The sequence below is a fragment of the Malus sylvestris genome, chromosome 16, assembly GCF_916048215.2.
Source record: "Malus sylvestris chromosome 16, drMalSylv7.2, whole genome shotgun sequence".
Taxonomy (NCBI): Eukaryota; Viridiplantae; Streptophyta; class Magnoliopsida; order Rosales; family Rosaceae; genus Malus; species Malus sylvestris.
Window position 1 is genome coordinate 33,326,867 of NC_062275.1, and position 7,120 is coordinate 33,333,986.

Here is a 7,120-nt window from a genome sequence, read left to right on the forward strand (position 1 = left end):
TCAAACACAATCACATCACCAAAATGACCAAAACATGTTGTGAATTAGAATCTGTCCACTAGAAATTGTCAAGTGTTTTGCCTTCCTCAATCTCCATCTTGAAATAGAATGACTCATTTTTCTCTTTCTCATCCTCAAAATGCTCTTTGAGCAATCCTGGATCATGCCCCGATTAAATGAGCTTGCAATTACTCTTGAGCATTATACATATCCTTGGAGGTGCAACCAATATTTTCAATTCCTCCACTTTGCACCTCCAATAAACCCACTTGTTTACTAATGAAATTTTTTGTATGCACACATTTCCAATCATTGCCTTCTTTGCCTCCGAAACTCGGCAATGAGATCTAAATAAGTGTGAGGCACTTGCCATAAGGTGGTAGTGTCATTCGTTAAAAACTATTACAACAAATTTTTCTTGGCTAATTCCCTTATACAGCTCAATTTTCGCCTTACAGTCACTTCTAGCACCTCCCCTCCTACCTTGCCGATTGGGTTTGAGATTAGCATCCACCCTCTTTTTGCTTTGTTTGCAACAAACAAATTCTTTACTTACCAAACAATCACCATCATTGCATTTTTTTTAATATGCTCCCAAATCCCAAACTCAGCTTCAAGTGCATAATAATTGTAAAAAAATACATCTCTCATCCAACGGATCAAACTCCAATTTCAATTTAGGTTTCTAGTCATTGTCTACATTTGGTACCACAAATACAACCCTCCATGCACCCACTTGATCTCCTACATCTACAACCTCTCATTCCTCGATAATTTCATCTATTTCTAACTCATCCCCAATCGAATTACAATTCAATAAATACCTGCTACAAATCTACACAACTACAACATAAATTATCACAACTTAGCACAAGTTTTACTCGTATATATGTAAAATCGATTCAAATCCCAGAATTATATATCTTACACATAGGCCTGGCAAACGGGTCGTGTCAGTCGTGTTCGTGTCGTTTTCGTGTAACACCTGTTATCTTAACGGGTCGTGTCGTGTCACACCCGTTATCTTAACGGGTCCTTAACAGGTCGTGTCACTTTACCCAACGGATAAAGTGACCCGACCCGTTATGACCCGTTATGACCCGTTAAGAAAAATATATATTTTTTCTTAAATTTGCACATACCACACATTGCCACATAAATATTACTTCAAAACATTAAAACACATTTGTCGTTTAAGTACTACATCTACACTCGAAAATAAGAGCCTAATAAAAAAATAATACATACAGTATTAATCTATTACAAATTTTAAATGTTCAAGGATATGCAAAATGAAACAGTTTTTGTTTTCAAGGTTGTGAAATCTTTCTCAAAAGTTTAAACCTCAATTTACAAAATCCTCGATTTACATCGATCATCATGAAATTGCATTAGAACTTTGGCTTGATCTATTGCCTTCAAGAGTTATGTTGATGATGTTTTCAGTAAGGTTTTCCACGTCATAACTATCTTCTGCATAAACTAAGCATAGCAAAACCAAACATTAAAAATCATTCAAATTATGAGAAGTTTACCAAAATAATTATGAAAAAAAATAAAACAATAGTACTATACCATACTTTTATTAAGTATAAACATAAGATTTTGTGGTATCCACTAGTATAAATATTTTAAATTGAAGATCGAATTCAATCATTGTATTCATATAAGGTCAAGGAGTGTAGTTGTAAAAAATCATCAAAATCGGAGTTAAATTAACCGTTAAATCGTGATTTTTCGTTTATAACCGTCGAAAAGTTTTGTCCCGCTACGTGCTCTCTGAATGTTTGTTTTTTGCAATTTTTGGCGTATGCGATCTCGAAATATATACAAACATGTTTGACGGTTGGATCATTGAAACTAGTTTCGTAGAATGAGTATCCCATCAAAACAATAGATTCACTAATACTTAAGAGTTTATTCATACTTTTATTAAGTATAACATAAGATTTTGTGGTTTCCACTAGTGTAAATATTTTAAATTGAAGATCGAATTCAATCATTGTATTCATATAGGGTCAAGGAGTGTAGTTGTAAAAAATCATCAAAATCGGAGTTAAAATGACCGTTAAATCATGATTTTTCGTTTATAACCGTCGAAAAGTTTTGTCCCGTTACTTGATCTCTGAATGTTTGTTTTTTGCAATTTTTTGCGTATGCAATCTCGAAGTATATATAAACATGTTTGACGGTTGGATCATTGAAACTAGTTTCGTAGAATGAGTATCCCATCAAAACAATAGATTCACTAATACTTAATAGTTTATTCATACTTTTATTAAGTATAGTATAAGATTTTGTGGTATCCACTAGTGTAAATATTTTAATTGAAGATTGAATTCAATCATTGTATTCATATAGGGTCAAGGAGTGTGGTTGTAAAAAAACATCAAAATCGGAGTTAAAATGACCGTTAAATCGTGATTTTTCGTTTATAACCGGAAAGTTTTGTCCCGTTACTTGATCTCTGAATGTTTGTTTTTTGTAATTTTTGACGTATGCGATCTTGAAGTATATACAAACATGTTTGACGGTTGGATCTTTGAAACTAGTTTCGTAGAATGAGTATCCCATCAAAACAATGGATTCACTAATACATAATAGTTTATTCATACTTTTATTAAGTATAATATAAGATTTTGTGGTTTCCACTAGTGTAAATATTTTAAATTGAAGATCGAATTCAATCATTGTATTCATATAAGGTCAAGGAGTGTAGCTGCAAAAAATCATCAAAATCAGAGTTAAAATGACCGTTAAATCGTGATTTTTCTTTTTATAACCGTCGAAAAGTTGTCCCGTTAATTGATCTCTGAATGTTTGTTTTTTGTAATTTTTGACGTATGCGATCTCGAAGTATATACAAACATGTTTGACGGTTGGATCTTTGAAACTAGTTTCGTAGAATGAGTATCCCATCAAAACAATAGATTCACTAATACTTAATAGTTTATTCCTACTTTTATTAAGTATAACATAAGATTTTGTGGTATCCACTAGTGTAAATATTTTAAATTGAAGATCGAATTCAATCATTGTATTCATATAAGGTCAAGGAGTGTAGTTGTAAAAAATCATCAAAATCGGAGTTAAATTAACCGTTAAATCGTGATTTTTTGTTTATAACCGTCGAAAAGTTTTGTCCCGTTACTTGCTCTCTGAATGTTTTTTTTTTTGCAATTTTTGGCGTATGCGATCTCGAAATATATACAAACATGTTTGACGGTTGGATCATTGAAACTAGTTTCGTAGAATGAGTATCCCATTAAAACAATAGATTCACTAATATTTAAGAGTTTATTCATACTTTAATTAAGTATAACATAAGATTTTGTGGTATCCACTAGTGTAAATATTTTAAATTGAAGATCGAATTCAATCATTGTATTCATATAAGGTCAAGGAGTGTAGTTGTAAAAAATCATCAAAATCGGAGTTAAATTAACCGTTAAATCGTGATTTTTCGTTTATAACCGTCAAAAAGTTTTGTCCCGTTACTTGCTCTCTGAATGTTTGTTTTTTGCAATTTTTGGCGTATGCGATCTCGAAATATATAAAAACATGTTTGACAGTTGGATCATTGAAAATAGTTTCGTAGAATGAGTATCCCATCAAAACAATATATTCAATAATACTTAAGAGTTTATTCATACTTTTATTAAGTATAACATAAGATTTTGTGGTATCTAGTGTAAATATTTTAAATTGAAGATCGAATTCAATCATTGTATTCATATAGGGTCAAGGAGTGTGGTTGTAAAAAAACATCAAAATCGGAGTTAAAATGACCGTTAAATCGTGATTTTTCGTTTATAACCGTCGAAATGTTTTGTCCCGTTACTTGCTCTCTGAATGTTTTTTTTTTTGCAATTTTTGGCGTATGCGATCTCGAAGTATATATAAACATGTTTGACGGTTGGATCATTGAAACTAGTTTCGTAGAATGAGTATCCCATCAAAACAATAGATTCACTAATACTTAATAGTTTATTCATACTTTTATTAAGTATAATATAAGATTTTGTGGTATCCACTAGTGTAAATATTTTAAATTGAAGATCGAATTCAATCATTGTATTCATATAAGGTCAAGGAGTGTGGTTGTAAAAAAACATCAAAATCGGAGTTAAAATGACCGTTAAATTGTGATTTTTCTTTTTATAACCGTCGAAAAGTTTTGCCCCGTTAATTGATCTCTGAATGTTTGTTTTTTTTAATTTTTGACGTATGCGATCTCGAAGTATATACAAACATGTTTGACGGTTGGATCTTTGAAACTAGTTTCGTAGAATGAGTATCCTATCAAAACAATAGATTCACTAATACTTAATAGTTTATTCATACTTTTATTAAGTATAACATAAGATTTTGTGGTATCCACTAGTGTAAATATTTTAAATTGAAGATCGAATTCATTACTTGTATTCATATAGGGTCAAGGAGTGTAGTTGTAAAAAATCATCAAAATCGGAGTTAAAATAACCGTTAAATCTTGATTTTTCGTTTATAACCGTCGAAAACTTTTGCCCCATTACTTGATCTCTGAATGTTTGTTTTTTGCAATTTTTGGCGTATGCGATCTCGAAGTATATACAAACATGTTTGACGGTTGGATCATTGAAACTAGTTTTGTAGAATGAGCATCCCATCAAAACAATAGATTCACTAATACTTAAGAGTTTATTCATACTTTTATTAAGTATAACATAAGATTTTGTGGTATCCACTAGTGTAAATATTTTAAATTGAAGATCGAATTTAATCATTGTATTCATATAGGGTCAAGGAGTGTGGTTGTAAAAAATCATCAAAATCGGAGTTAAAATGACCGTTAAATCGTGATTTTTTGTTTATAACCGTCAAAAAGTTTTGTCCCGTTACTTGCTCTTTGAATGTTTGTTTTTTGCAATTTTTGGTGTATGCGATCTCGAAGTATATACAAACATGTTTGACGGTTGGATCGTTGAAATTAGTTTCGTATAATTCGTATCCCATGAAGTTCAATGGTGTGTGTGTGTATATATATATATTTATTTATTAAGTAGATTTAAATCTATTTATTTTGTATGTATAATTATTATAGTTTTTAGGGGTATAAAATTTAATATATATATATATATATATATAATTATTATAGTTAATATTTTGGGTATAATTATTATAATTATTATAGTTAATTTAATATATATATATATATATATATATATATATAATTATTATAGTTTTTAGGGGAATAAAATTGTTAAATTAATATATATATATATATATATATATAATTATTATAGTATTTTTTTAGGGTTATAAATTATTAAATTAATATTCTGCTTATCGTGTATCGTGTTACCCACGTGTATACCCGAACAAACCCGTTATCTTAACAGGTGCTTATCGGGTTACCCGATAACGACCCGTTTCGTTATCGTGTCGACCCGAACACCTGTTAATTTCGTGTCGTGTCGTGTCGGGTTATCGGGTCGTGTCAGGAATTGCCAGGCCTACTTACACACATACCCTAAGTTGGTTTTCATAACCAAAATGGAAAGGAAATGGAAGAATGAGGGAAATGTACAACTTAACATGCTTTGACCAAACGAGTGAACTAGTTGCCGCCACGGCGAACGCGACGGTGACAAAGCACTGACCACAATTTCTTCACACGTCTTCGCAGATGTGGGATTTGGATGAACTACTGAGCTTCACAATCTGGGTTTCTTCAGAGGTTGTGGACGAACCACCTTTGTCAACTTCAATCCACTTGAAATCGAGCACTCACAACCTTCACCAGCTCCCTCTCTCTACCTCTCTTTGCCCGCGAATATAACCCTCAACTCTCCCTTTCTCTAAAAATAAAAATAAAAAATATGAAAAAAAATAAAAAACCACTCAGTGAACCAAAAAAATTAAAAGGAAGCTTCAATCCACCTCTATTCGACTCATCCCTTTCTCTGCCTCTATTTCCCTCTCAAAGGCACGAATAAACCTTCAGCTCTCCCTCTCTCTGTGACAAAAACACACCCGGTGAACAAAAGAAAAGTAGGAATTACACTGAGTCAGTATGACTGGGTCCTACGCGTGAGATCGACAGCTCACAACCGTTGGATTCTCTTCCACGCGGTTGCAAGGTGAAGACTCATCCTGTGACAGCAGTCAAATCAATAACTTGGGTTAGAAAATGAACGATCTGAAAATGAAAGGTCTGCTCTATTCAAATAATGGATGATCTGGGAAATGGCAAAATTTTCTTCGCTTTGTGAGAAGAGTTTAGTTGTTGTATTTTTTTTTTTTCAAATAATAGATATAGATATATATATATATATATATATATATATATATATATATATATATATATATATGTTATGATCAGGAAACATCTATTTTTTGACATATATTTTAACGCCCATTTTGTAGGGATTTTTTTTCAAAATATTTACTCAAGGATTCAAACCTTTTATATTTCAATCATCTTTCTTGCAAAAATTTAGCAAAATTCAAAAACATTAATACATTAATTTGTTGCGAAGAAATTGACGAATAAGATTTGACAAAAGAACTAAAATAACTATGATTTAATCCAAAGGTCATTTAGTTATGGGTATTTTTTGGTAAACATGATATTTGAGGGAAGACCTAACAAATAGATGGTTCCTACAAAGTAAGTGTCAAAATGGATGTCCTCAATTGAAAAGAAAAATATACTTGTAAGGAATGTAGAATGATTTTTAAAGTACTAGTAATATATTCCTAAAATAAAAAAATAAAGAAAAAGTCCATGTCATATTTCCATTCTTTTCTACGGATCCGTCTTGGCAAATCCTGCAGAGATGAATCAATTATTTTAAAATTTTAATTCATTTTCTCCGTTTTTTATTCCTAGTGAAAAGAATCTTTGTTCTTCTAATTCCTTTTTCAAGTAATCGGTGTGAACATCCCTTCCATTCTTCCATGGATCCATGGCTCCTTCCAGCTATCTGTAACTCGTAGAGTGATGCCTTGGTGTCATCGGATTTCTTCAGGAGGTTCTGTTATAGGGACGAAAGTGGTCGTAGAGCTTCTTCGAACTAGAGGATAGTGCAACCGGTCATGAGAGAGGTCGAAGCTCGCCAAAGTCAACTCGCCCGGG

At 31.8% G+C, this 7,120-nt stretch overlaps 1 long non-coding RNA gene across 1 annotated transcript; it reads right to left on the reverse strand.

Annotated features, from left to right (window-relative positions):
• Positions 1-647: 647 nt before the first annotated feature.
• On the reverse strand, positions 648-6,227 carry LOC126606484 (uncharacterized). Its single transcript, XR_007617219.1, has 2 exons — positions 5,512-6,227; positions 648-936 (listed from the first exon to the last, which is right to left on the reverse strand). It is a non-coding gene; the product is annotated as an uncharacterized LOC126606484 (long non-coding RNA).
• Between the last annotated feature and the right edge of the window lie 893 nt (positions 6,228-7,120).